Source organism: Monodelphis domestica, chromosome 1, assembly GCF_027887165.1.
Source record: "Monodelphis domestica isolate mMonDom1 chromosome 1, mMonDom1.pri, whole genome shotgun sequence".
Taxonomy (NCBI): domain Eukaryota; kingdom Metazoa; phylum Chordata; class Mammalia; order Didelphimorphia; family Didelphidae; genus Monodelphis; species Monodelphis domestica.
In genome coordinates, this window is record NC_077227.1 from 667020451 (window position 1) to 667047349 (window position 26899).

Consider the following 26899-nt stretch of genomic DNA (forward strand, 5'->3'; position numbering starts at 1 on the left):
TGCTCTGTGCATCCCTCAGAGTAGGCCACCAGGTGGCAATGCCTCCCCAGGAAGGAGTCCTAGAAGGAAAGGTCGAATTGTTTCCTGCTTCAAGCAGCCTGAGCTGGCCTTCCAGATTCTGTTTCTGATTTAGGGAGAAGGCCTTGGTTGGCTTATAGACTACAGGCCCCAGCATCCACCTTATCACAGAGCTTGGTCCGTCTCCAGGTTACACTCCGTCAGGCCCCGATCACATGCCTGGTCAGAAATACCATCGGAAGCTCTCATTCTTAGAGCCTTTCCATGCCCAGTCAGTGATTCTGCTCCTGCTGCCTCTCAGACTCTGACCTGCTCCGACACAGAGTTAGGCTCTTCTGAGGGTCTGTGCACCTGCAGAGCTCTGACTCCCTCTGGCTGTGCACACTGGCTTCTAGATTCAGTGTGTGTCTAGATTCTGAGCCGTCTAAAATGGGTAGAAAATATTCCAAAGGCCAGAAAGAGGCACGAGCTCTCCCTTGCTGAGAGAGGGGGCAAGGCAGAATGGAAAAAGCATTCAGCTTGGAGTAAGGAAACTTCCTAATCTAATAAATAGCTGTATAATCAGGAGCTCTGTTCACCTTCCCTTCCCTGGGCCTTGGTTTCCTCACTTTTAAAATGGAATAGATAATAGTCCTCTAAGACCAGAATATTCAATGAATTAGCTTCAGTTGCTGTCCTCCCTGCTGTGCCTGACTTTAAGTCATATATATCTTTCTGGGAGCAGCTAGGTCACCCAGTGGAGAGAGCCCTGGGGCTGGAGTCAGGAAGGACTGAGTTCAAATTCTAATTCAGATTCCAGCTGTGTGATTCTGGAAAAATTGCTTAATCTCTGTTGGTTTCCTTGACTGTAAAAAGAGGATGCTAATAGCACCTACCTCCAAGAGTTGTTGTGAGGATTAAAAGAGATAATAATTGCAAAGTGATTAATGCAGTGTTTGGCACACAGTAAGCTCTTAATAAATGCTTATTTTCTGCCTTTCTTGATTATTGAAGCTTGGTCTCCCACCACTATCTTTCACTCTGGACCTTTGGCTGATTTCAGGCCAATAATCTACTAGAACATTGATCAAATCTATCCTGTTAATCTCAGACTTTGATTCTTGTTCTGCCTTTTCTGGATTATAGCCCCCACATCTCCATTAGCTTTCTCCCATTGCCACCTATGCTTTCTTGGTACAGAATCCTAAGACTGACCTTAGGGCCAATGAAAGGAAATTTATTTTTTTAATTAAAATTTTTTTTTATTTAGGATTTTTTTCCATGGTTACAAATGATTCATGATCCTCCCTTCCTCCCTTCTTCCTCCCCCCTCAAGCTGACAAGAAGTTCCATTGGGTTATACATGTATCATTGAATGAAAGGACATTTAGAGATGATCCTGTTCAATCCTCTAATTTTGTAGGTGAGGAAACTGAGACCGAGAGAAATTAAATAGTTTCTGCCAGGGTACAGAGTTAGAACCAGAGGTAGGGGGGAAAATCCAGTTTCCTAGTTCAGTTCTCTTTCCCCTTAGTCTGACTTCTGACTTCATCATTTAACTGAAACTCGATCTCTTAATCACTAAATCCAAAACCCTTTTCTTGTTCCTCTTTTTCCTTGAACTCACTGTAGCATTTGACATTGTTAATCACCTTTTCTTCACTGCGTTTTTGAGACCTCTGCTCTCTTATTCCTTTCCTACCATCTGGCTGCTCCTTCTTAGTCTCTTTCATTGGATCATCATTCCTGTCCTACCCTCTAGCTGGGGGCTCTATATGGAGCCTTCTTGTTTTCTCTCAATGCTTTCTTATGGGTGATCTTATCAGCTTTTATGAGTTTAATTAGTATCTTTATGCAGATGACTCCCAGAGCTATATATACTGTTCTGTTTTTATTTCTGAACTCCACAGTCCTGTTGCTGATTGCTTCTTGAGCATTTTGATCTGGATTTCCCCTAGGTCACCTAAAACTCTATGTGTCTAAAATAAAATGTATTAGTCTGTCTTTCAAAGCCACCCATCTTCCAAATTCCCCTATATCTGTCCAGGGTATTACCATTTTTCTAGTGACCCAGGTTCACAATCTCCAAGTCATACTTGGTTCCTCAATGTTTCTCACCTCACACATCCAGTTGATTGCCAAACCCTGCCATTTCTACATCTGTGATCTCTCTGACAACTATCTTATTTTCTCTGCTCACATAGTCACTATTTTAGTTCAGGGCCTCATTGCTTCTCATCTGGACTATTTCAATAGGCTTCTAATTAGTTTCTATGGTTTATGTCTTTCCCCTCTCCAATCCATCTTCCACATAGCTGCCAAAGTGCTTTTCCTAAAGAACAGGCCTGACCACATGCTTGCTCTCCTGTTTAAAAAACTCCAGTGTCTCCTTATTGTCCAAGGGTAAAATATAAACTCTCATGCTTGATGCTTAAAATGCTTCACAAACCGACTTGTCTACCTTTCCAACTTATTACACATTTATCCTTTTCACACATTTGTTGAGCCAAATCACCCTATTTCCTGCTCCTTGATATGATGTTCTTTTCCCCATCTCCATGCCTTTGCCTAGAATGCACTGCATGCCTGGAATGCACTCTCTCCATACCTGCTCTTCGTAAAATCCCTAGCTTCCTACAAAGCTCAGCTCACTTTATCCTAATGCAAAGATGGCTCGGACCGTGGGGACCCAGAATCTTAAACCTGGCAGTTTGGTTTCTCCCTGTAGGGTGAAGGGGCAACTTCCAGACGACCAAATGTCCCTAAATTTTAAGGGGAAGAGTACCCTATATTTTGGAATCTCTATAGGGACCAGACGTTTTTGTTCTCTCTCTCTCTCTCTCTCTCTCTCTCTCTCTCTCTCTCTCTCTCTCTCTCTCTCTCTCTCTCTCTCTCTCTCTCTCTCGTGTGTGTGTGTGTGTGTATGTGTGTGTGTGTGTATGTGTGTGTGTGTGTGTGTGTGTGTGTGTGTGTGTGTGTGTGTGTGTAATATAGCTTGATTTTCTTTCCCTTTTTCTTTTCTTTATTATCTTTGGGTTAGGGCATGCCTTTGCAAACCCCAAGACAGGCAGTAGCCCATGAATGTTTCGTAAAATGATGTCATTTTGTTAAAATTGTTTAACCACAAATTTGGAAGTAAATGTAAAACCCAGGCTCACTCGTCAACATAGACCTATATTCTTGTGGAAGAAATTTAATTTCTGTATTGTTTGTGAAATGTGCTACATGGACTTTGCCAAAAAGCACACTGGGTTTATTTGCTAGGAACAAATGGAAGAGGGTGAGAGGATATTATAGGAGGGGGGATTTGGTATCCCTCACCAAAAAGTTGATCTAATCCCAGAAAGCAAAGAATGGATAATAGAAGTAATGAAGCATTAATGTGTTAACAAGGTAGTAACACTGGGTGATTGCTTTATGGAATATAAACAGATTTCTTTAATGGAATGAAATGAAGCAATTTCATTGGACAAGAAAAAATTATACATGTTTTTGCAAGGTTTTAAACAGCTAAGCCCTGGAGAAAGAAGTCAACTTAAGATAGTTGTGGAGGAAGCATGTGCCTATTCCAGAAAGCAGTAAGGAGGGGAGAAGAATTTCTTCCATCCCTCACCCCAACAGTCATGACATCTCATAGCAGAGCTACTTGCCCAGAAAAAGAAAGCCTATGGCTCTCAGAGAGTCAGAATAGCATAGGTGATGGGCCAGAGGCACATATTCCAGACAGACATGGATACAGAGAGGCAGTCACCCAAGGCTAGAAGCATCATCAAAGAGGGGATACAATGGAGTTAAGAAAGAGAACTATCTTTGCTTCTAGAGTTAAGATGAAGTTAGCCCTGGTAGCCAGTAGCCAAGCTGTGGAGAGGTCCAGATCCTGACAGCAAAGAGGAGAATCCATCCATATCTTGTCCTTGGTTATCTTGTCCTAGAGAATTGGAGCTGGAATTTGTGAAGGATCCATGGGAAAGTAAAGCTGATGAGTCCTTGCAGAACCAGGAGCTGCTTTATGTGTTCCCTATGTGGGTGATGTCACTACTACTGCACTCTAAATTTGTGCCCACTCTCTAAAGAGATTCTAGGTGTGTGTGTGTATATATATATATATATATATATATATATATATATATATATATATATATGTAAATTTTTTTTTGAGAGGAGGAAGGAGTGTATGCTAGATTTATGGAGGAAATGTTTCATTGCTACCATTCTCAATATGCCATTATAGTGAATGCCTTTACATAGAGTTAACTGTGTCTACTGGCTGACAATTAATAGGAAGCATTGGCCACTTTATGAAGCTAATGATGAATGGTTAGGGCTCATGAGGTATAGGATGGCTTCACAAGTTACTCTATAGAACTTGAAGAAGCAGCCACTCTGAATGTGAGCGACAGTTTTGGGGAGCAGCCCAGAAGAGTTGCTACACTCTTGTCATAGCCTCCTAACTGTTCTCCCAGTTTTTCATCTCTCTCTTCAATCTGTCTTTCACAGAACTGGCAAACTAATATTCCCAAGGCAAAGTTCTGACCATTTAGTTCTGGACCTGTTCAAAAACATTAATAGCTCATTACTGGCATTGAAATAAAATACTATTTTACTTTAGGTAGCTAGGTGGTGCAGTGGACAGAGTGTTGGTTAGATCTTGCCTCAGACACTTACTTAGCTATGTGACCATGGCAAGTCACTTACCCCTATTTGCCTCAGTTTCCTCATTTGTAAAATGAGCTTGAGAAGGAAATGGCAAACCACTCTTGAACCTCTGCTAAGAAAGTTCCAAATGGGGTCACAAAGAGCCAGACACAACCAAACAACAAAGACAAATTAACTTCATCTGGTACTTAAACTTTTCACAATCTGACTTTGACTTTGCCTTGGTCTCATTTAACATTTTTTCCTTCCATGAGCATGTCATTATAGCCAAACTAGACTACCAGCAGTTTTCCCAACTCAGCTTGCCCCAGTAAAATCTGAATCTTTCTCTTCCTTCAAGACTCAGCTTTGATCCCTCCTACTTTATCTAGTTTTCGCTGATCAATGCAGCTTCAATTGTTCTTACCTCAAGTTTTCCTACAGTACCCTGACCTTTCCTATATTCCCATCACTTTCTATTCTGTCAACAAATCAACAAACATTTATTAAGCACTTACTTGTGCCAGGCACTGTGATTAAACCCTGGGGTTGCAAAGAAAGGTAAAAATAGTCTCTGACCTTGTTACTCACAATCTAATGGGAGAGACAACATGAATAATTATGTACAAACAAGATATATGTAGGGTAAATTGGAGAGAGAAGGTATTTGCAGTCAGGGGGAAACTGGGAAAGGTTTTTCAATGAAGCTAGAATCTGAATTGTCTTAAAGGAATCCAGGGAAGCCAGAGGATAGAGACTATCACTGAGAACATTCTAGATACAAGCTAGTAAATATTTATGAAGTCAAGAGATAGAGTGCTGAGTGTGATAAGCAGTAAGAAGATCAGTATGAATGGATCTAAGATTATGTAGTTTAATCTTTTCAGTTGCATCCAACTCTTTGTGACCTCATTTGGGATTTTCTTGGCAAAGATACTGGTAAATGAAAGATACTAAAGTATAAGAATCCTGGAAAAGTAGAAAGGGGAGAGGTTGTGAAGGGCTTTAGAAGTCGAATAGAGAATTTCTATATTTGATTCTGGAGGCAATAGGGAATTTATCAAGTAGAGGAGTGACATGGAAGACTTGTCCTTTAGGAAGATCACGTTGGCAGTTGTGTGGAGGATGGATTAGAGTAGATAGAGACAGACTTGAGGTTGGGAGACGAATCCTAAAGCTATTGTCATAATCCAGGATGATTAAGTCCTATACCAAGTGGTAGTTAAGTCAGAGGAGAGAAAGGAGATCCGTTGGAGAGATGTAAAGGCGGAACTGACAGGACTTGTCTATAAACATATATTATATCCCTGTCTCTTAAGTTATACATAAGCTTCTTGAGGGTAGGGACTTATTTTTATCTTTGTATTTGCACCATCTGGCACAGGACCTTGCTTGATGCCTAAAGTGCTTTTTTGGAATTGCATTAAATCATTTGTCCATGTCTAGGCTTCTTGTTGACCATTGTCAAAGAATCAAAGGTTTGTAAAAGCCTTGTCTCTGTTGTTTTCTAATCTAGTCCATATGCGAATAAGTATACTCTTTATAACAAACCTAATTACAGATCATTCAGATTTTTCTTGTGTAGTGAGTAAACATTCCAAGAGACTGGGTTTCAGGTAAGAAAATCAATTTATTGATTAGTTTTTTTAGTGGTAGTCTCTCGGTGACCGAGAATGACTATTGTCTTTGTGCAGTTTCATCTACGGTGTACCCTCATGTGGCTTTGGAGTCCAAAGGCTGAGGCGTAGAGTTTGTGGCACATGGGGCCTGGGACACCAGTTGTTACGGGAGGTGTGGTTGTGGCCTGGTGTCGGTGTTCACGTGCAGCGGCAAGACGTCGACATTGTTCATCTTCAAAGGTGGTGGCGGCATGGTTAATGTGGGTTCGCCAGCTGCTTCTGTTAGAGGCAGCGAGTTCTAGTTGCTTTGGTGTAATGCCAGCCCACTTCAAGTTTGACTTTAGCTGATCCTTGAATCTTTTCTTTGGTCGGCCTTGTTTCCTGAGTCCAGCTGACAGTTCACCATAGAATACCTGTTTTGGTATTCACTGTGGGTCCATGCAGATGACGTGCCCAGACCATCGTAGCTGGGTTTTGAGGACCATTACTTCGATGCTGGTGGAGTTGGCTCTGTCGAGGACTTCCTGGTTGGTGATACGGTCCTGCCATCTGATCCTCATGATTGACCAGAGAGAGTGTTGGTGGAATTGCTCCAACTGCTTCATGTGCTTCAGGTACAGTGTCCATATCTCGCAACCATACAAGAGCGAGCTGAGGACCACTGCGTTGTACACTTTGAGCTTCGTCGCAGTGCTTACACCTCTGTGTTGGAGGATTTTGCAGCACAGCCACCCGAGTGCCTGGCTGGCCTTTTGGATCCTGGCATTAATCTCGTGGTCTAGGGACCTGTTGTTGGCGATGGTGCTGCCCAGGTACTTGAAAGTGTTGACGTTAGAAAGCTGCGTGCCATCGATTGTAATGCACGGCTGGTTCGTTGGCCTCCCTGGTGCAGGTTGGAACAGCACCTCTGTTTTGCTGAGGCTGATAGTCAGGCCAAACAGTTTTGTTGTGGTGGAGAACCTGTCCACAATGGTTTGAAGATGATTTTCTTTGTGGGCCATGAGAGCACAGTCATCTGCAAAGAGAGCTTCCAGGATGAATCTCTCTGTTGTCTTTGTTTTTGCAGTCAGGCAGCGAAGGTCAAATAGTGAGCCATCCAGTCGGTATTTGATGTAGACTCCCAGGTCTAGATCCATCATCGCATGTCGTAATACTTGGGTGAAAAATAGGTTGAATAGTACTGGAGCGAGGACACAGCCTTGTTTCACGCCATTGGAGATGTTGAAGTGATCGGAAGTCTCTCCACCAGATAGGACTTCCCTTGTAATGTTGACATGAAAGAGCTGGATCAGTTTGACGAATTTTGCTGGGCAACTGAGCTTGCTGAGGATCACCCACAATGTGTCCCTGTTCACTGTGTCGAATGCCTTTGTCAGGTCTATGAAGACAATGTAGAGACTCAGGTTCTGCTCAAGGCATTTTTCCTGCATTTGCCTCACCATCAAGACCATGTCGATGGTGCTACAATCTGGTCGGAAGCCACATTGTGATTCAGGCAGGTTCTGCTCTGAAACAGATGACAGGAGTCTGTTGAGTATAACACAGGCAAGGATCTTTCCAGCAGTGGAGAGTAGTGAGATGATTCTGTAGTTGTCACAGGCTGCTCATGCACCTTTGTTCTTGTACAGGGCTACGATGGAGGCATCTCTGAGTTCTGGGGGCATGTCTTCCTCTTCCCATATGCTGGTCAGCACTATGTGGAATGTCTGGAGCGCCTTTCCATTTAAGGCCTTGTACACCTCGGTTGGGATCCTGTCTTTACTGGGTGCCTTGCCTGCACTCATTTGTTTAATGGCTTTTGGACTTCCTCTATTGAAGGAGGGACATCAAGTTGTTCAATGGTGCGGTTTTGGAGGATCTGGTCAAGGGCGCTTTGGTCGACTGAAGAGGGTCGGTTGAGAAGCTGACTGAAGTGTTCTTTCCACCTGTTGCTGATGCCTTTTTTATCTTTTATGAGAGTGTCACCGTCAGAGGATAGCAAGGGGAGTGATGGTGGGTTTTAATGACCCATAGACAGTCTTGAGGGCACTGAAAAATTGTTTGTAGTTTTTTGTATCAGCAAAGCGCTGGATTTCTTCTGCCTTTTTTTCCCACCATCGGTCTTGCATCTTCCTGATCTCACACTGTGCCGAGCCTTGGAGAGACTTGAATCTGTCCTTTTTAGGAGCAGAGTTTGGGTTATTTTGCCACTCCATAAAGGCTTTGTTCTTTTTGCTCAATAGGTCTTCAATAGCAGTGTTGTTCTCATTGAACCAGTCCTGGTGGTTGCATTATTTGGGGCCTAGGACTGCCTTTGATGTTTCCTTCACTGCATCTCTGAACTGGTTCCATTTCTCAGTTGAACTTCCAGTGAGTGGTCCCTTGGCAGACAGCTTGTCATCCAGGCAGGATTGGAATGCTTGCAAATAAGATGGATCTCTAAGACAACGAACGTTGTAAAATGCTTGAACTGTCTGGGCGCATTTTGGGTGGCGAGGCGCAATGCGCATTTGTAGAGTCGCTCTAAGCAGTCTGTCCAGCATTCAGCTCCTCTCATGGCTCTGGTGATCTGTACATCCTGGATGTCTCGCCGGCGTACAATGAGGTAGTCAATGAGATGCCACTGTTTTGATCATGGGTGCATCCACATTGTTTTATATTTGTTCGCCATTCTGAACACAGTGTTCGTGATGGTGAGTTCAAACTCTGAGCATTTGCTGAGTAGCAGTAGACCGTTGTTGTTCATTTTGCCCACGCCGTGTTTGCTGAGCACTCCTTTCCATCTTTCATGGTCCTGGCCAAGGCAGGTGTTGAAGTCTCCCAGGAGTATCAGCTTGTCATTGGTGGGCACTGAGTGCAGGACGGCACTCAGGTCAGAGTAGAACTGCTCAATGGTCTCCTCTGTGCTGGTCAGTGTTGGGGCATATGTGCTGATGATTGTGGCATACGGGTCTTTGCTGAGAGGTAAATGGATCTTCATGAGCCTCTTGCTGATGCCCATAGGCAAGTCTGGTAGCTATTTGAGCAAACTGGTCTTGATAGCCAGGCCAACACCGTGGATTCTGTCTTCATTTGTGGCTCTACCTTTCCAGAAGAAGGTGTATCCAGTGGTGGGTTCGCTGAGTGATTTATTCTCTCTATCAAGTAATGTTCTGATGTTCCATGCTCCTAGTAGGAGTTTCTTTGTAAAGAAAATTAATTTATTGATTAGGCTAATAATAACTAATATGTGAATAAATCAATGATCTCTCTCAGTAATCAAAGACCAAGAAATTCCACCATATGGATTATTAAATACAAGTTTGGAACCTGTTATTTGGTCTTTCTTTACACAACCCAAGACATTTCTCATTGGAGAACAGCCAATAAAGAGGTGGCTCATCATTCTCTCAGTCCACCCTGATTCCTTGATAGAGGGTGGAAAATCATGTTCAGCTCTAAGACTCCATCCACTAAGAGTCTAGGAGAAATCAAATTCTGCCCAGTTAGGAGAGACTTTGTTCAACACTTTTCTTTTCTTTTTTAATAAATAATTATTTTATTCAGCTCCTTTCTCTCCTCTCTAAACCATAGATGGTGTAGAAACTTAACACTAGCCTGTACCCTTTTGTTGGCTCCCAAGACAGCTTTTGGATTATTTTTATTTTTAAATATGTTTCCATGTTTCCATGGTTCAATTTATTTCCCTCCCCTCTTCCTTCTCCACTTCAGAGCGAACAAGCAAATTGTACAAATGTTAATACTTGATACCTATTTCAATATTATTCATTTTTGCTAGAGGGTGATTTTTTAAAAGCCTAAACCCCAAATCACATACCCATATTTTCATATGATAAGTGATGTCTTATGTTCTTTTTTTGCATTTCTGCTTCCATAGTTCTTTCTCTCAATGTGGTTAACATTCTTTTCTATAAGTCCTTTAGTGTCCTGGCTTGTTGCATTGCTACTAGTAGCAAAGCCCATTACATTTGATTTTTCTACAATGTTTCACTTTCTGTGAACAATGTTCTCCTGGTTCTGCTCATTTTACTTTGCATCAGTTCATTCATCAGTTCTCCCAGTTCATATAGAAATCCTCCAGGTCATCATTCCTCATAGCAAAATAGCATTCCATTACCATCATATACCACAATTTGTTCAGTCATTCCCCAACTGAGGAACACCCCTATATTTTCCAATTTTTTTGCCATCACAAAGAGCACATCAGTATGAATATTTTTGCATGAGTATTTTTCCTTATTATCTCTTTGGGGCATGTTCAACACTTTTCAATGGGAGATTCAGAGCCTCTATCCTGCTACTTTCAGACACAGCTGGCACAAGCTGTTTTGGTTTGTTTTTGTTTTTACTGGGCAAGCTAGAATCCATAATCTCACTTTTTTAACACCCTACAGTGGGAGATACTTTTAGGATGGGACATTCCTTGAATTTTCTAAGAGTAAAGAGGTCTAATGAACAAATCTGAGCCTTAGTTCAAAACTCAGGAATAGAAATAATTCCATATATTAAAAATACATCTTCTCACTTGAACACTTCCAATGAGGGAGAACCTACTATCTCACATTCCACATTTGGATAGTATAACTATTGAGAAAATTTTCCTTACATCAAATGTATCTATACCTTTCTGCAACTTCTGTCCACTACTCCCAGTTCTTCCTTTAGGGTCAAATAAAAGAATTTCATTCATTCTAGCTGACAGTAGACCTCCCCCAAGCCTTCTCTTCTCTAGGTTTAATATCCTCAATTGTTCTTCATATAGAATGGTCTTCAGACCTCTCCTCTCTGGTCATACTCCAGTATCTCAGTGCCCTTGCAAATAAGTGATCCCTAGAACCAAATAGAATATTCCAGGTGTAGTCTGATCAGGTTAGAGTCAAGTAGATAGAGGGTGACCGTTAGGTAATGAAGAACTGAGTTCAAGTCCTGCCTCTGATAAATACTAGAGGCATGCTTTTTGTTAAGTAACTTATCCCAGGTAACTTGCCCCAGACATCTCCCTAAGACTCTAAGGAGTTGCTTCAGCTGAGGAAGTTTTGACTGGAGATTTCTCCAGGGTTGTTTCCACTTCCCTGTCCTCCCAGTCCTGAAATTCAGTTTTCTGCTTCTTAACCCTGTGCCTCTCAATATCCTCCTAAAATCTTTTTGTTCCTCATCTTTTGTCTCTAAGTCTAAAGCTCCTCTCCCTCCCCCAGGACATATAGAGTATCTCCAAAGTCTTGGTGCAGCTTTAGACTTTAACAACTTAGAACTATATAAGACTTGGGACATTGTGTAATGCTGAAGGAGCAGGTAGGTGGTGCAGTGGATAAAGCAATGGGCTTGGAATCAGAAATATTCAACTTCAACAGTTCAAATCTGTCTGTTCTCAGATACTAACTGTGTGACCCTGGGTAAGTCACTTAATCCTATTTGCCTCCATTTCATCATCTGTAAAATGAACTGGAGAAAGAAATACCAAGCCAGTCCAGTATTTTTGCTGAGAAAACCTCAAATTGGGGTCATGAAAGTCAGACATGACTGAAAATGACTGAATGACAAAATGTCATGCCGATCTCACTACAACTCTGAGTCCAAATATTATTATCTCCATTTTATACCTGGGGAATATGAGGCTATGTGACTCACATGGCTAGCAAGTGTCAGAGCTAAGAATGGAACCCAGTCTTCTGACAGTAAGGTCAGTGCTTTGCTATGGTACCAGGCTCCTCTAGGGTCTCAGAAGATAGTTATAGAGCTGAGAGCAGCCTTGGTGTCTGTCTAATCCAAACGCTTAATTATATAGATGAGGATCATGAGGACTATAGGGGAGAAATTCTGTACCCAACATCATCACACAAGTAGTAAGTGGTAAAGTCAGCATTTGAATTCAGGTCCACTTAACTCTGAATCTAGGATTCTTTTCCACTATACCCACAAACTGCCTCAGCATCATCTCTTCAGCCCATCTTTTCCAGTCTTGTTCTATGCCTTTAGAGATTCCACCTGCAGTTTTCTCTTGAGAGAGGAGTTGGGGGGCAAGAAGCTGGAGAGCTGACTTTCAAAGATTCCTGCTGACCCCTTGCTCTGGCTAGCACTACTCACAGCCATCCTGAGATGGCTAGTCATTGTTTTTTCTTCACAGAGTACATTTTCTTTGTCTACCTGCCCATTATTTGCTCTGGATAGAGCACTGGTCTTGGAGCCAAGAAGATCTGAGTTCATTTTCAGTGTCAGTCTGTAACTCTGGGCAAATCAACTAACCCCTATTTGCCTCAGTTCCTCATCTGTAAAATGGGGGCACTCTGGAGAAGGAAATGGCAAACACTCAAATATCTTTATACTAAAAATTGGACATGATAGAACAACAATGATATCAAGGTGGCCCTGTGTATTAAGTCTTGGAGCTGGAGTAAAAAAGACCTGAATTCAAATCCAGTCTCAGGTACTTTCTAGATGTATGTTCATGGGCCAGTCACTTAATCTCTGTCGATCTCAGTTTCTGAAACTGTAAAATGGGGATAATTATAGAACTTTCCTCTCAGGATCAAATTATATAATAATTGTGAAGTGCTAAGTATAGTGCTTGTATAGTAGATGCTTAATAAATGCTTGTTCCTTCCCTTCCCTCAATGAGATAACATATAAAGTCTTTTACAAACCTTAACTTGCTATAGAAATGCTATTATTATTTTTTCAAGATAGCACAATTATTATGAACCTTTTTTTAGACAGAAAGAAACTGAGGCTCAAATGTTAAATCACTTGACTCCTAGGTAGGTGATGGCATGAGTCAGAGCTAGAATTTGGAAACTATTTCCTCTGATTCCAAATCCAGACCCCTTTCTACAATACCCAGACTTCATTTCCCAACTTCCTTCTACCAGCTTCCTTGCTTCTCAAAAAAGGATGGAAAACACTTTTGGATTATCCACAGTTTGGGATGACCCGTGCTATTGTTTCCTTGTTAAGGATAGATATTTAAAACACAGGCATTTCAGAGACCCTCCCCCCAGTCCCTAGGCAGATTCTGCCAAGACAGGGGCCTGCCTGAGGAACACAGAGAGCTCTGATATTAAGTCAGGAGGATTTCATTCTTTAAACAAACATTTCAGCAAAGCCGTCAAGTCAGGCAGTGATTTATGGCCAGGGCTGAGGTTTTTCCCCAACAAAGATAAACAATCTTGTGGCCTCCCAGGCTGGGGCCACTGGGACTCCTGGTTCGAATAACTCCAGGCTGGCCGGAACCCTGGTGTCCAGGGCTGAGTGTGGGGTTTGGTTATTACTAGGCTCCAGCAGACCAGGTGGCCAGATCTGGGACCTAGAGAGATGAGAATGGGGCAAGGAAAGGAGAAGGGAGGGGAGGGGGGAAGAATTTCAAATGGTTCATATACCATGTGTACCTGAAGTTGTTTGGAGTTCATCAGGGAGTAGGATGTTATAGAGTAAAAAAAAAATCATGGCTCTGAAACCAGAGAATGAGGGTTCAAATCCTGATTTTGCCATTTATTTCTTTTGTAGAGTTGGGCAAGCTATATCCATTCCTTGAGCCTCAGCTTCCCCATCTGTAAAATGAGAGGCTTGAACTAGATAATCTCTAGGTTTTCTTATGGTCCTGAATGACCCTGTGGAGGATGTGGGCTCTAGGAGGGATACCACACCTTGGCAGGGTACCATATTGCAGCTCCAAGTTTGAGGATGACTCTTGGGGAGTCACCACCAGTTGAACAAAACATTGGGACTAGGAGGCTAGGCACCCTCTTCAAGGAACCTGACAACCTTATCCTACTATAGCCATAATTGAATCTAACCTAAGGTCATCAAATCCATTTCTAGCTTCTAGACTTACTCCAGGGCTATTTTCTCCATTTACTTTCTCAGTTCCCTTCCTTCAGGTCTTCACTCCATGTTGGAGGATGAAGAAAGGGTAGGAGACATTTTCCACATTCTGCCAGAAATCAGGGAGGTCAGAAAGGACTGGGTTTAAGCAGGGAACTATCTTTTGTTAGTTTCTTTCCAGTCATCCCTGCCTCTCTGCTTTTGTACAGGGGGTCCCCCATATTTTTTAAACCATTACTTTCTGTCTTATTATCAACACTAAATATCAATATTAAGGCAGAAGAGTGGTAAGGGTTAGGCAATTGGGGTTAAGTGACTTGCCCAGGGTCACACAGCTAAGAAGTATCTGAAGCCAAATTTGAATTCAGATCTTCCTGTCTCTAGGCCCAGCATTCTATCCATTGAGCCACTTAAATGCCTCCTCATATTACCTTTTGAAATCTGAATGATTCATTATATTTATTCTAGACTGTAAGGAATGATTATGGAAGGGAGTCGTGAGAAAACTCAGTGGCTTCAGATCCTTTGGGACATATAGGTAGAGAAAATAGGGTACCTGTCCAGAACAGGACTAGATCATATGTGGCATCAGACAAAGGTCAGGAGGAGGATAATTTTCATAATTGTGAAATCTCTAGACCTTGGAGGCCAACTTGCCTCCTCTTTGCCAACACTGACAGTGAAGGATCCAGTTCTGGGTTTAAGGTGTGGCTGAGCCTTGTTAGATTCTTGGGCACCTACTCCATTGCTTGGAAGTTTTCCATAGGACTTTTGCCTTTAGCTTCAGAACTTTCACCTTTCACTTCTTTATAAACTTGTATTGATCTTATATTGTTCCAATCAGAGGCAGGAACCTCCTGGACTCCCTAGGCTCTTCTTGGCTTCTGGGATGACTTGAATCCCTGGTTTGAACAAACTGCTGTACTTAGGTCCTAGTTACTTTTCCCCTTCTTCTGTCCCTGCCACACTCTCTAGAACTTCCTTCTTTCATTTTCGTCTTGCCTCAGCTTCCGTAGTCACTATACCATAAGGGCACCTTTTCTAGGCTTTATTGGCAAGGAAACAGAAATCCTACAAATTCAGGAATATTTCTGCAGGGTAAAGTAATTGGAAGTATGAATAAAATCAGTGTAGTCCCAAACTATGTGGCCTTTAAACTTCCTAATTTATTCTATCTCCTTAGAATTCCTTTGAGTTTCTCTAATCTGGAGTTCCTTTTATAATTCAGGAGGGAAGTTCCATCCCAGAACTTCCACATGAAAATTTGGAATTACATTACTGCTCTAACTTTTCTCTTTTCTTTCCTTCCTCCTTCCAATTATACCAAACATATCTGTTCATTCTATAATTCCAGGCTCATTTTTAAGCAACCCTGTGGGACTAATTGTATGAGGACGATTGTATGGAGAATGCTCTATCCTCATTCCTTTGTAGCCACTTATAGTAGTTTATTTCTTCTTTCCTGCTATTTCTTTCCACCCAATAAGGATCAGATTATGAAATAAAGAACAGGTCTACACAGTGTTTCCCATACTTTTAAATCAGAAAAATTCAAACCAACATCAATCACCTCCAGAGTTCCTAAGAGACAATTCTTTCTCTTAAATTAAATCTGTGAAATGTACTATTGAGCCTGTCCCTTTTCATCTTCTCTAGTTCCTTATTCCACCCATGAATCCCCATTCTTTCTCTCATCTTCAGTTTTTATACCTCTATGGACTCCTTCTCATTGGCCTTCAAACATGTTTAAGGATTCCTCCTCCACTCTCCACTCTCCCCTCCCTCCCCCCCCCCCCATCAAACAAAATAAAACAAAACAACTAACCTTTCCTTGATGCTTCTGGTCCTTCAAGATATTATCATATCTCTCTCTTTCCCTTCATTGCCAAACTTCTAGAAAGAGAAGCCTGAACTTGCTGACTCCATTGCCTCACCACCCACTCACTTCTCAACTCTGCAATCTGGCTTCTCATTCCACTCACCTACTAAAACTACTACACCACAGTCACCAATGACCAAATTGAGTGTCCTTCTTTTTAAAAATATTCATTTGCCTTAGCCTTTTTTACATGATCTTTTATCATTCCATCTTTCTCTGTTTTACAGTCCCTAATATTGTTCTTTGTCCTCATAGGATCTCTAATTCCTCTAACCCTCATTACTTTCCTGAGCTATTACCCCATTCTAGCAACACTCTTCTAACCTTTCCAAATTCTTCCCATTGGTGAACCAACTTAATTTGACACTATCTTTTTTCTCCACTCTCTTGCCACCTCATCCTAACACCATTTACACTTTACTAAACCAAACCTTATATTACACATATCACTGACCTTCTTTACTTCTATTCACACACTGCTGAAAGGAGCTAATAGAACTCATGAAACTATGCTGATTGAGTCCACTACAAATTTATGTTATCTAATATTATCTGGGTCCTCACTACAGGAAGGCAATTCTTCTATTCCCTAATTGATTTTTAGTTTTACTTATCATGATTGCTCTTCCAAGCCCTCTATTTCTTGGTGATCCAATGAAGTCAGCTGATTTCTTGTTTTTGTATCCTAGCACTGTCTGTCCTTCTTGCCTGTAATGTTCTCCCTTCTCCCTTCTGCTTGTTTGGATTCCTTCAAGATGCAGCTCAAATGCCCTTTTTGTTTTTGTAAGAGGACTTTCACATTTTGTGGTGCAAGTCACTTAACAACTGAACTATGTCTATAGCCAACTTTGTTGCCACATTCTCAGAAACTACATTCCCCAGAAACCATATGATAATTCTATAATACAACAATATCCAACTGGCTACAATAGTTTTGAAACTGGGGGAGGGAAGGGATACAGACTGTGTGGCATAACCAGATAGATGACCAGGAGAGTGCCAGGGTCCTGGGCCTAATGTCATGTTTATTGGGTTTCTATGCTAAGAAAACAATCAATGCTTCCTACAATACTCTCTAGTTTCTATGCCAAGAGGAAATAACAATATTCTCTACAGTATAATGCTTCCAAGTTCCCATGCTAATATTCTGTTATTAATAACCAAAGCTTGAATACACCATGAGTTACAGATGATTTGTCCAGTGAACCAATGGTTTTTAGTGTTAGATTAATTAATTTGAGTGTTAGATTAGTAGAGAGAGGGTACTAGTATAGGGAAAAAATTACTTCTGTCAAAGAGGATTCTATTAGTTTGAGGACAAGTCCCAAAGAATTTCTAGACAATCCTCTGTCACCCCCTGGACTACCACTACTTTCTAATAGCTCATGGAGAAGGTACTTAGTGATATGTACTACCTGCAGGTGATGGTGTGTCTGGATTACTTTTTTTAACTCTTCCTATCCTAGTAACAACTCTAAGATAGAAGGGCTTAATGGGGTTAAGTGACTTGAACAGAGTCACCCAGCTAGGAAGTAACTGAGGTCACATTTGAACCCAGGTCTTCCCAGTTCCAGAACTGGAGCTCTATGCACTGTGCCACTTAGCTGCTCCATTTGGATGACTTTATATTTGAAAAGACCTTGGAAGGATATGAGAAAAGTCTATTCCACAAGTCCCAGATCAGACAGAAGTCCCTGATCAATTGGCAAGTGCCAGTTCAGAAGAATCTCTGTCAATGACATAGATTACAAAATGTCTCAGTCAAGAGTCAGCACTGACCCTAAGAAGATAGAAGTGAGGCCATATGGGTCAGAGAACACACAGCTGCAGTGCATCTTTGTCCAAAGGCAGCTATTAGTGGTTCTTTGGGGTGGGTATAGGCCATGTTTGAAGGATTCTTGAGAAATAGAGACTTTTCTAGGATTTGATTAGCTATTTCAGAAATATGTAAAGAGCTATGCAATCACTGTTTTTTTTTAAAAAAAAGATATTTTACCAATTGAATGCAAAAATTTTCTACATAAGTTTTCTGAAGTTATAAGATCCAAATTGTCTGTCTTCCTCTCTTCCTTCCCCCTTCCTAGATATATAAGTAATTTGAACTGGATTAATCATGTATTATCATGCAAAACATATTTCCATATTGTTCATTGTTATAAGAGAATACTCATATAAAGCCAAAATTGCAAAATAAAGACCCAAATAAACTAGAGTGAAAAAAATGTATGCTTTAATCTACATTTTGACTACAACAGTTCTATCTCTGGGGGAGAAGAGCATTCTTTGCCATAAGTCTCAGAATTATCCTGAATCATTGTACTGCTCATTGTAGCTAACTATCACAGTTGATTATTTCACAAAATAGTTTTTCCTCTGTACAGTGTTCTCCTGATTCTGCTTATTTCACTCTTCATCAGCTCATGTAGATCTTTCCAACTCTTTCTGAAAGCATCCTGTTCATCATTTCTTATAGCACAATAGTATTTCATCATCAGCATATACCATAATTTGTTAATCCATTCCCCAATTGATGGATATCTTCGCAATTTCCAATTCTTTGCCACCACAAAAAGGGCTGCTATAATTATTTTTGTACAAATAGGTTGTCCCCATGCCCTTAAAAAATATTTGTGGGATACATACCTAGTAGTGGTATTACAGGATCAAAGGGTATGCACTGTTTTAAAGCCCTTTGGACATAGTTTCAAAACACTTTCCAGATTTGTTGGATCAGTTCACAACTCCAACAATGCATTAGTGTCCCAATTTTGCCACATCCTCTCCAACATTTATCACTTTCTTTTACTGTCATATTGGCCAATCTGTTAGGTATATGAGGTGATACCTCAGAGGTTATTTTAAATTGCATTTCTTTAACTAAGAGTAATTTAGAACACTTTTTCATATGATTATTGATAACTTTGATTTCTTCATCTGAAAACTGTTTGTTCATTTCATTTTACCATTTGTCAACTGGGAAAAGGCTTACATTCTTGTAAATTTGCCCTAGTTCTCTATATTCTTGAAAAATGAGACTTTTATCAGAGAAATTTACTATATTTTTCTAGTTTGTTGTTCCTCCTCTAATCTTGGTTATATTCGTTTTGTTTGTTCAAAACCTTTAAAATTTAATATAGTCAAAATTATTTATTTTACATCTTGTAATGTTCTCTGCTTCTTTTTTGCTCATCAATTCTTCCCTTCTCTCCATAGATCTGACACCTGATGCCAAGATAAGGTCAAAAATGGGTATATGATTTAGACATAAAAGGATGATAGCATAAGTAACATACGATTCCATAAAAAAAAGAACATAGAATAGTTTATCTAGAAGGGAAGAATGTCTAGAGTTATTTTAATTGGAATTTCTCTATCTCCTACTGCTTGACTTTGTTGGAAATATATAGAAATGCTCATGATTCATGTGGGTTTATTTTGTATCCTGTGACTTTGCTAAAATTATTTCAATTAGTTTTTTAGTTGATTCTCTAAGTATATCATCCACAAAGAATGATGGTTTATTTTCCTCATTGTCTTTTTTTTTAACTCCAGTTTCTTTTCTTCTCTTATTGCTAAAACTAGCATTTCTAGTACAATATTAAATAATAGTGGTGGTAATGGGCATCATTGCTTCACTCCTGATCTTATTGGGAAGGCTTCTAACTTATCCTCATTGAAGATGATATTTGCTGATAGTTTTAGATAGATACTATTTATCATCAACCAAACTAACAGAAATCATATGATTATCACAATAGCCAAAGAAAAAGCCTTCAATAAAATGCAACACCCATTCCTACTAAAAACACTAGAAAGCATAGGAATAACTGAGCCTTTCCTTAAAGTGAAAAGTATCAGCACTATATTTGTGTCATAGGACTCCTTTGGCTATTTCACCAAATAGTTTATATAATATTAGGATTAATTGTTCTTTAAGTGTTTGATAAAATTCACTTGTGAATCCATCTGACCCTGGGGATTGTTTCTTAGGGAGTTCTTTGATGGCTTGTTCAATTTCTTTTTCTGAGGTGGGGTTATTTAAGTATTATATTTCCTCTTTTATTAATCTGGGCAATTTAGATTTTTATAAACATTTATCTACTTCACTTAGCTATCAACTGCTTTAAAATTTTTCCAGATTATATGTTGATAGTTTTAAATAATCATTTTCTAACAATTTTGTTCTCTGTATTCTTTCCCACCCCTCTTACTCCTCACTTGTCCCTAAGATAACAGGTAATTTGATATAGCTTGCACATGGGTTATCATACAATACATATTTCCATGTTTATCGTGTTGTGAAAGAAGACACATATTGTTTAACAGAGAAAAATTCATGGAGGAAATAGTGAAGAATGGTATGCTTCAATCAGCATTCAGACTCCATCACTTCCTTCTATAGTGGTGGATAGAATTTTTGGTCTTGAGTCCCTTGGAGATGCTCTAGATCCTTGCATTATTGATGTTATTTCATAGTTGATCATTATGTATTATTGCTATTCTCCTTGTTTTGCTCACTTTACTTTGCATTTCTTCATATAAGTCTTTCCAGGATGTGTGTGTGTGTGTGTGTGTGTGTGTGTGTGTGTGTGTGTGATCACCTTGTTTGTCATTTCTTATGGCACAATAGTATTCCATTACAATCATATACCACAACTTGTTCAGCTATTCCATGACCAATGAACATTCTTTCAGTTTTGAGTTCTTTGCCATCACAAAAAGGACTGCTATAAAAACTTTTGTGCAAGTAGGTCTTTTTCCTATATCTTATATCTCTTTGGGATACAGACCTAGTAGTAATTTCAAAATAGTTGTAGCAGTTCACAGTTCCAGTGGTGTATTAATGTTCTAATTTTTCCATATCCCCTACAATATTTGTAATTTTCTTTTTTTTGTCATATTAGTCAGGCTCATAAGTGCAAAGTGGTACTTCACCATTGTTTTAATATGCATTTCTCTTATTAATAGTGATTTGGAGTACTTTTTCATATGACTAAAGATGGTTTTAATTTCTTCATCTGAGAATTTCCTGTGCATATCCTTTGACCATTTGTTAGTTGGGGATTGCTTGGTAGTCTTATAAATTCAACTCAATTCTCTGTATATTTGAGAAATTGGGGCCTTTGTCAGAGATACTTGCAATAAATATTTTTTTTTCCCGGGTTGTGGTTTCCCTTCTAATCTTGGTTGCATTGGTTTTGTTTTTGGAAAAGCTTTTTAATATAGTCAAAGTTATCTGTTTTATATCTGGTAATGTTCTCGATGTCTCAATTGGACATAAATTCTTCCCTTATTCATATACCTGACAGGTAAACTATTCCTTGGCTCTTCATTTGTTTATGGTATCGTTCTTTATTTTTAAATCATGTATCCATTTTCACTTTACCTTGGTCTGTGGTATATGGCATGAAGTGTTGCTCTGTGTCTAGTTTGTCATTCTAAATCTCTCAGCAGGTTTTGTTGAACAGTATGCTGTCTCTGTTAATGGTCACCTTAAGAAGACAGAACCAGAAACTTCAATGTGGCCAGAACTCATTGGTACCCTTTGGAAGTCACTGTATCAAGAAACGTAAGTAGACCATTGAAGACTTTAACAATGGCCTCACATGCATTAACTTTTGTAGATCCAAGCAAGAACTTGGTGTCATAGACAGATTTGAGGAGACTATATGATGGCCACCAAAAATGTGTTGCATTTTCCTAATAAGGACATACTCATAATGAAATTGATTATCCCAGGCACAAAATGAAGTTCTTGACTCTGCAATGTGCTGTCACCGAGTACTGAGTCCTAAGACCATGTGCTTGGAACTTCATTTCAAATTTGGGCAGATTTCAGCCTATCAATTAACATATCTTTCTAGAAGTTCTGGTCTGATTATGTCAATTCTTTATTAAGAACAAAACAAAACTCTACTGGCTCCCTATTACCTCCAGGATCAAATACAAAAATGCTTTGTTGGCATTCAAAACCTTTTAGAACCTCGTCCCCTCCTACCTTTCTAGTCTTCTTATTCCCCACTCCTTGACACATACTCCCTGATTCAGGGACACAAACCTTGGACTAATTACAAAGACACTCCATCTCTCAACTCTGGGCATTTTCACTGGCTGTCCTACATGCCTGGAATTCTCTTACTCTTTATCTCTAACTGGTTTCCTCAGTTTCCTTCAAGTCTCAGTAAAAATCCCACCTTCTTAAAAAAATCTTTCCTAATTCCCATTAATGTTACTGCTTTCTCTCCACTGATTACTCTCATTATATTTTGTTGTTTTCATTTGTTTCCTCCATTAGACTGTAAAACTGTTGAGGGCAGGAACTCTGTAACCTCAGTACTCAATACAGCCATATCTGGCCCATAGTAGGTGCTTAAATGTTTGCTGACGGATATATCTTGACAAGTGCCAAGATGGATGCTGCCTATGGATGGATGGATGCAGAATTCTGGCATTTAATCACCTATAAATTCAGAGGTCATTATCATTCAGTAAGACTAGTGAAGATTTAGATACCTTATTCCCTAGAATTCACATGCTGAAGCCATGGTGATACTCATAGAAATCTGACATGCAGAAAGTGCTCAATACATGCTGGTTGATTAACTGATGGAAGGGAGGAAATTGATCTTTATTTAGTGCTTAGTATTTATTTAGCTTTGAATCCTGTGAAGTGCTACACAATTATTATCCCATTTGGTTCTCATAGCAACTCTGGGAGGTTACTGTTATCATTATCTCCATTTTACAGATGAGGACATCAAGATTGAGATAAATTGTGACTTGTTCAAGTCACACGGTCACCAACTGTCTGAGGCAGGATTCAAACTCAGGGCTTTCTCTCTCTAGATTCAGGACATTAGGTACTTACTACACCATCCACTCTTAACATGTACAAAACTGGCCACCACTCCATGATAATATCATTCATTGGATACTAGAAAGTTTTTGGCCAACCCTCTCTGTTCTATTTATCCTTAGATGAGTGACTGCAGAATCAACTGCAGGATGAAGGTTTATGAACAATTAAAGTGGCCAAGAGCATGGTTTGCAACCTTCAGTGACTCAAGTTTTATTCCCCAGAGAGTACTCTACTGTTAAGAGAATGCCAAAAGCAAGACATTTGTAATGGACCACAGCATATTCAATACAGAGTGCTTGAAACGAGTTGGTGCTACCTAGTATGTGCTGCTCTCTGGCTTTAAAGGATTACCTGATCGTTTTGGATGTGTGGACCAAGAGAGAGCCCTGGAGCTGATATGAACTGAATTCTTTTACTAAGGTTGCTGCTGATACATAGAAAGGGTGTAAGACTGATTTTTGATGTGTTCAAAGGCAGGTACTGACAAGCTGTTCTGATTATTTGAGTGAACACACCAGTGAATCTTTAGAGCTTGTCATCATTGGCTTTTTATCACTGAAAGAAGATAGAAAAAACATCTTGTTGGCGACAGACCATTTCACCAGGTACACACATCTATAGTCATTCAGGAACCAGAAAACTACAATTCTGATGGTATTACAAAAGAAGTATTATTTTTTTGGCTTGTGGATGCCTTGCTAGGATCCATTCTAACCAAAAATGAAACTCTGAAAGCAATATATTTAGTTAATTGCTACCTTAACAGCAATAAAGAAGTCTAGAACCATAACTTGCAATCTTCGAAGAGACCCAAAGCCAAAGTATTTTAATCACACACCACTGAAAATGCTGGGATCCATGGTGTCTGAGCAGAAGGCTCAATGGAATCAACATGAAGCATTTCTTTTTGTTGTTCAGTCATTTCAGTTATGTCTAACTTTTCATTTGTGGTTTTCTTGGCAAGTTACTGGAGTGATTTGTCATTTCCTACTCCAGCTCATTTTACAATTGAGGAAATGGAAGCAAATAAGGTTAAGTGACTTGCCTAGGATCATGCAGTTTGTAAGATTGGATTTGAACTCAGATCTTCCTGACTCCAGTTCTAGGACTCTAATCACTGCTGCTTCTAGTTGCCTGAAGCATTTCTAGTGTATATGTATAATGCCTGAAAGAATGATGCCAAAGACTTTGCCCCATGCCCACTTTTATCTCCACATAAGTCATATTTACTTATTGATTTGTCTTTTGCAACTCAGAAGATGGGGAAGACATATTGAGCAGTCTGTCTCTTGTATCAGCTGAAGGAAGCTGTGACCTCCACCTAGAAAGGAGGCTTAAATTCATTTTCAGGAACTCCAGCCAGGGGGTAGAGCCTTGATGAGGAGTCTCAGTGCCCAGGGAAAATTGAATTGAGCAAACTGGTGGAGAGTCATCTCATATATCAAATAGTTGAAAGATTGACCAGTATGGAAGTCTGAAAACAGACCAGAGGAAAGCCTGAGAAACTGCAAAGATGGCACATCATAACTGCCTACAGGTGGGTTAATTGCATTTTCTGTTGATAAAGAGGACAAAAAATGATAGAAGGTGGGCCAAGGAAACTCTAAGAAATATTCATTCAGCAGCTTCATCTGGACTGGTAGAATTAGATAATGGCTTATATGGAGACAAATTGGATAAATATTTGGGTGAAGAAGAAATGACATACCTGAGGGTCAGAGAAGCCAGGGGAGATTTTCTTAGTCTAGTCCAGGACTGTCTGCTGGCCTGACTGAGCGGGGGTGTCATGATGGATAGTGAAGTTAGGCTTCTGAGAAGTGATGATGATGAGGACACTCTAAGGATGAGGATTGCTTGTGGGAAATGCACACAGGGGAGAGAGATAATAGATTCACAAAACAACCAGTATTCTGACTTAGCTGGGACATAGAGTTTAGGAAGCAGATGAAATGAGGCTAAGTCTGGTAGGACCTTGGTAGAGTGCTTTACCTACCTGACTGAAGAGTTTGTGTTTTGTTTTCCTGGGAGCAATCAAAAGCCATCACAGGTTATGATGGAATAATGAAAAGGTCAGGATGGATTAGAGAAGGGAGACACTGGGTACCAGTTTATAAGCTGCTGTAGTAGTCTGGGATGGGGGTGAAGAGAACTGGGATAGATGAACTGGGGAGTAGCTATCAGAGTAGAGAGAATGGAACTAACATGAGAGGTGTGGCAGAGGCCACTTTGGTAAGACTTGGCAACAGAGGCTCTGGGAGACTCAAATGAGGTCATAGATGTAAAGCACTTTGCAAACCTTAAAGCACCCTATAAATGCCGGCAGTTGTCATTGTTGTTGTGAGCTCACAGTCCCAACACCTCCAGCCTGCTGATGACTTCACTAATGAATGAGCTAAACTCAAGCAATGTTTATAGAGCAATGCAGGAATGTGCTGGTAAATGGAAATGCATGCACACACACACACACTTACCACAACCAACTCTATCTTTCTGTCTTAGAATCAGTATGAAATATAGGTTCTAAGGCAGAAGAATGGGAATAGCTAGGCTGTTGGGATTAAGTGACTTGCTTAGGGTCACACAGCTAGTAAATGTCTGAGGTTGAATTGGCTCTCAGGAAGACTTTTCCTGATTCCCAAGCCCAGTGCTCCTACCACTGCACATCCTAGCTGCTCCCAACATTCTGCTAGTTCTGCCTTTACCCCAGAGACCCATACAGACATCCAGCCTTTTGGTACTACCTGAAGAACTTGGATTGCTCCCTCATCAGAAGGAAACAGAGTTTCTAGAGATTTTTTTTTAAACCCTTCTGTTTTGGAGTCAATACTGTGTATTGGCAGTAGAGCAGTAGGACAAGGCAGAAGAGCAGGCAATGCGGGTTAAGTGACTTTCTCAGGGTCATACATCTGGGAAGGGTCTGAGGCCAGATTTGAACCTAGGACCTCCCCTCTCTAGGCCTGACTCTCAATCCACTGAGCCACCCAGCTGCCCTGCTAGAGATTTTTTAAGTACAATTGATAAGAATGCTACATCCAGATTCAGGAAGACAACCTGAGCTCAAATTTGACCTCAGAAATTTACTAGTGTGATCCTGGGAAAGTTAATCTCTGCTTGTCCCAGCTTCCTCTACTGTAGAATAGGGATAATGGCAGCACCTATCTCTCAGGGCTGTTGAGAAATGAGATAAAATTTGTAAAGTGATCTGCACAGTGCCTGATACATAGTAGGTACCATAGAAATTCTAGCTATTATTATTAGAGCAGTCCACTTTCCATTGGACTGGCACTGACAAAGTAAGTCATGTTGTAGCCAAGGGCAAAGTCCAGTTTTTTGGTTCCCCTGTATCATGTGTCAGTCCCTTGCCACTCTGGTAGCTCCAGGGACATGTACTCAAGATTAAGACTAAGAATTCTTGGTATTCTTCCAGGCTCTTTTTAGAAAACAAGGTTCTAACAAACTCTTGACACTTGCAGAAAAGCAAAGTCCCTTGCTACTCAACTCCAGGTCACGTTTTCAGTCTTTATAGGAACTCTTGACATTCATCCAAAAGGTTGGAGTTCTGTAATTTGGATCTAGAAATTCTCTTCTTGAGCCTCATGAGTTGGAACACATACAATTAAAATGCCCCTTTGCTCCAAGGCAGACATTAGTGGCTCTTGGGAGTGGGGGGAGGTTGTGGTTATTGCATAGATATAGTCTTTTCCCTCCCCTCATTCCATCATAGGACACATGTCTGTCTTCTCTGAACTGGGAGGGTTTGATGAACTAGGTTCCCTGTGCTCTGCCAAATGATTCTCTAATCTTTGTGAGCATTCCAGCTCTGTGACTTCACAGTCCAATGATGTCAGCCCCAGTATGAGATCAAATGCCAATTGTCTGAGGCATCATTTTTCCACATCTGTACTTGAGAGGCCATTTCATAGGAAGAGAAAAAGTCCCAAATGCAAACTAAATTCATGGAGGTAATTCCAGTCCCCTCTATCTATCTTGGAGGATGTGTAGGATGTCTAAAAGTAGAGATGGGCAGAGATAGGGATAGATATAGAAAGGAACATGATCAAAAGCATAGCATTGAGAAATTTCAGTACAGGGAGGTATAGATATGGAGAAGAG

General features: G+C 40.3%; 1 long non-coding RNA gene across 1 annotated transcript in view; it reads left to right on the forward strand.

Moving 5' to 3' along the window:
* Positions 1-23043, forward strand: part of LOC103105536 (uncharacterized) — a 143269-nt gene extending 120226 nt beyond the window's left edge. Inside the window, exons 4-5 of the long non-coding RNA XR_008917930.1 lie at positions 21379-21496; positions 22906-23043. This is a non-coding gene — a long non-coding RNA (uncharacterized LOC103105536). The remainder of the gene's footprint in view (positions 1-21378; positions 21497-22905) is intronic.
* Positions 23044-26899: the final 3856 nt, after the last annotated feature.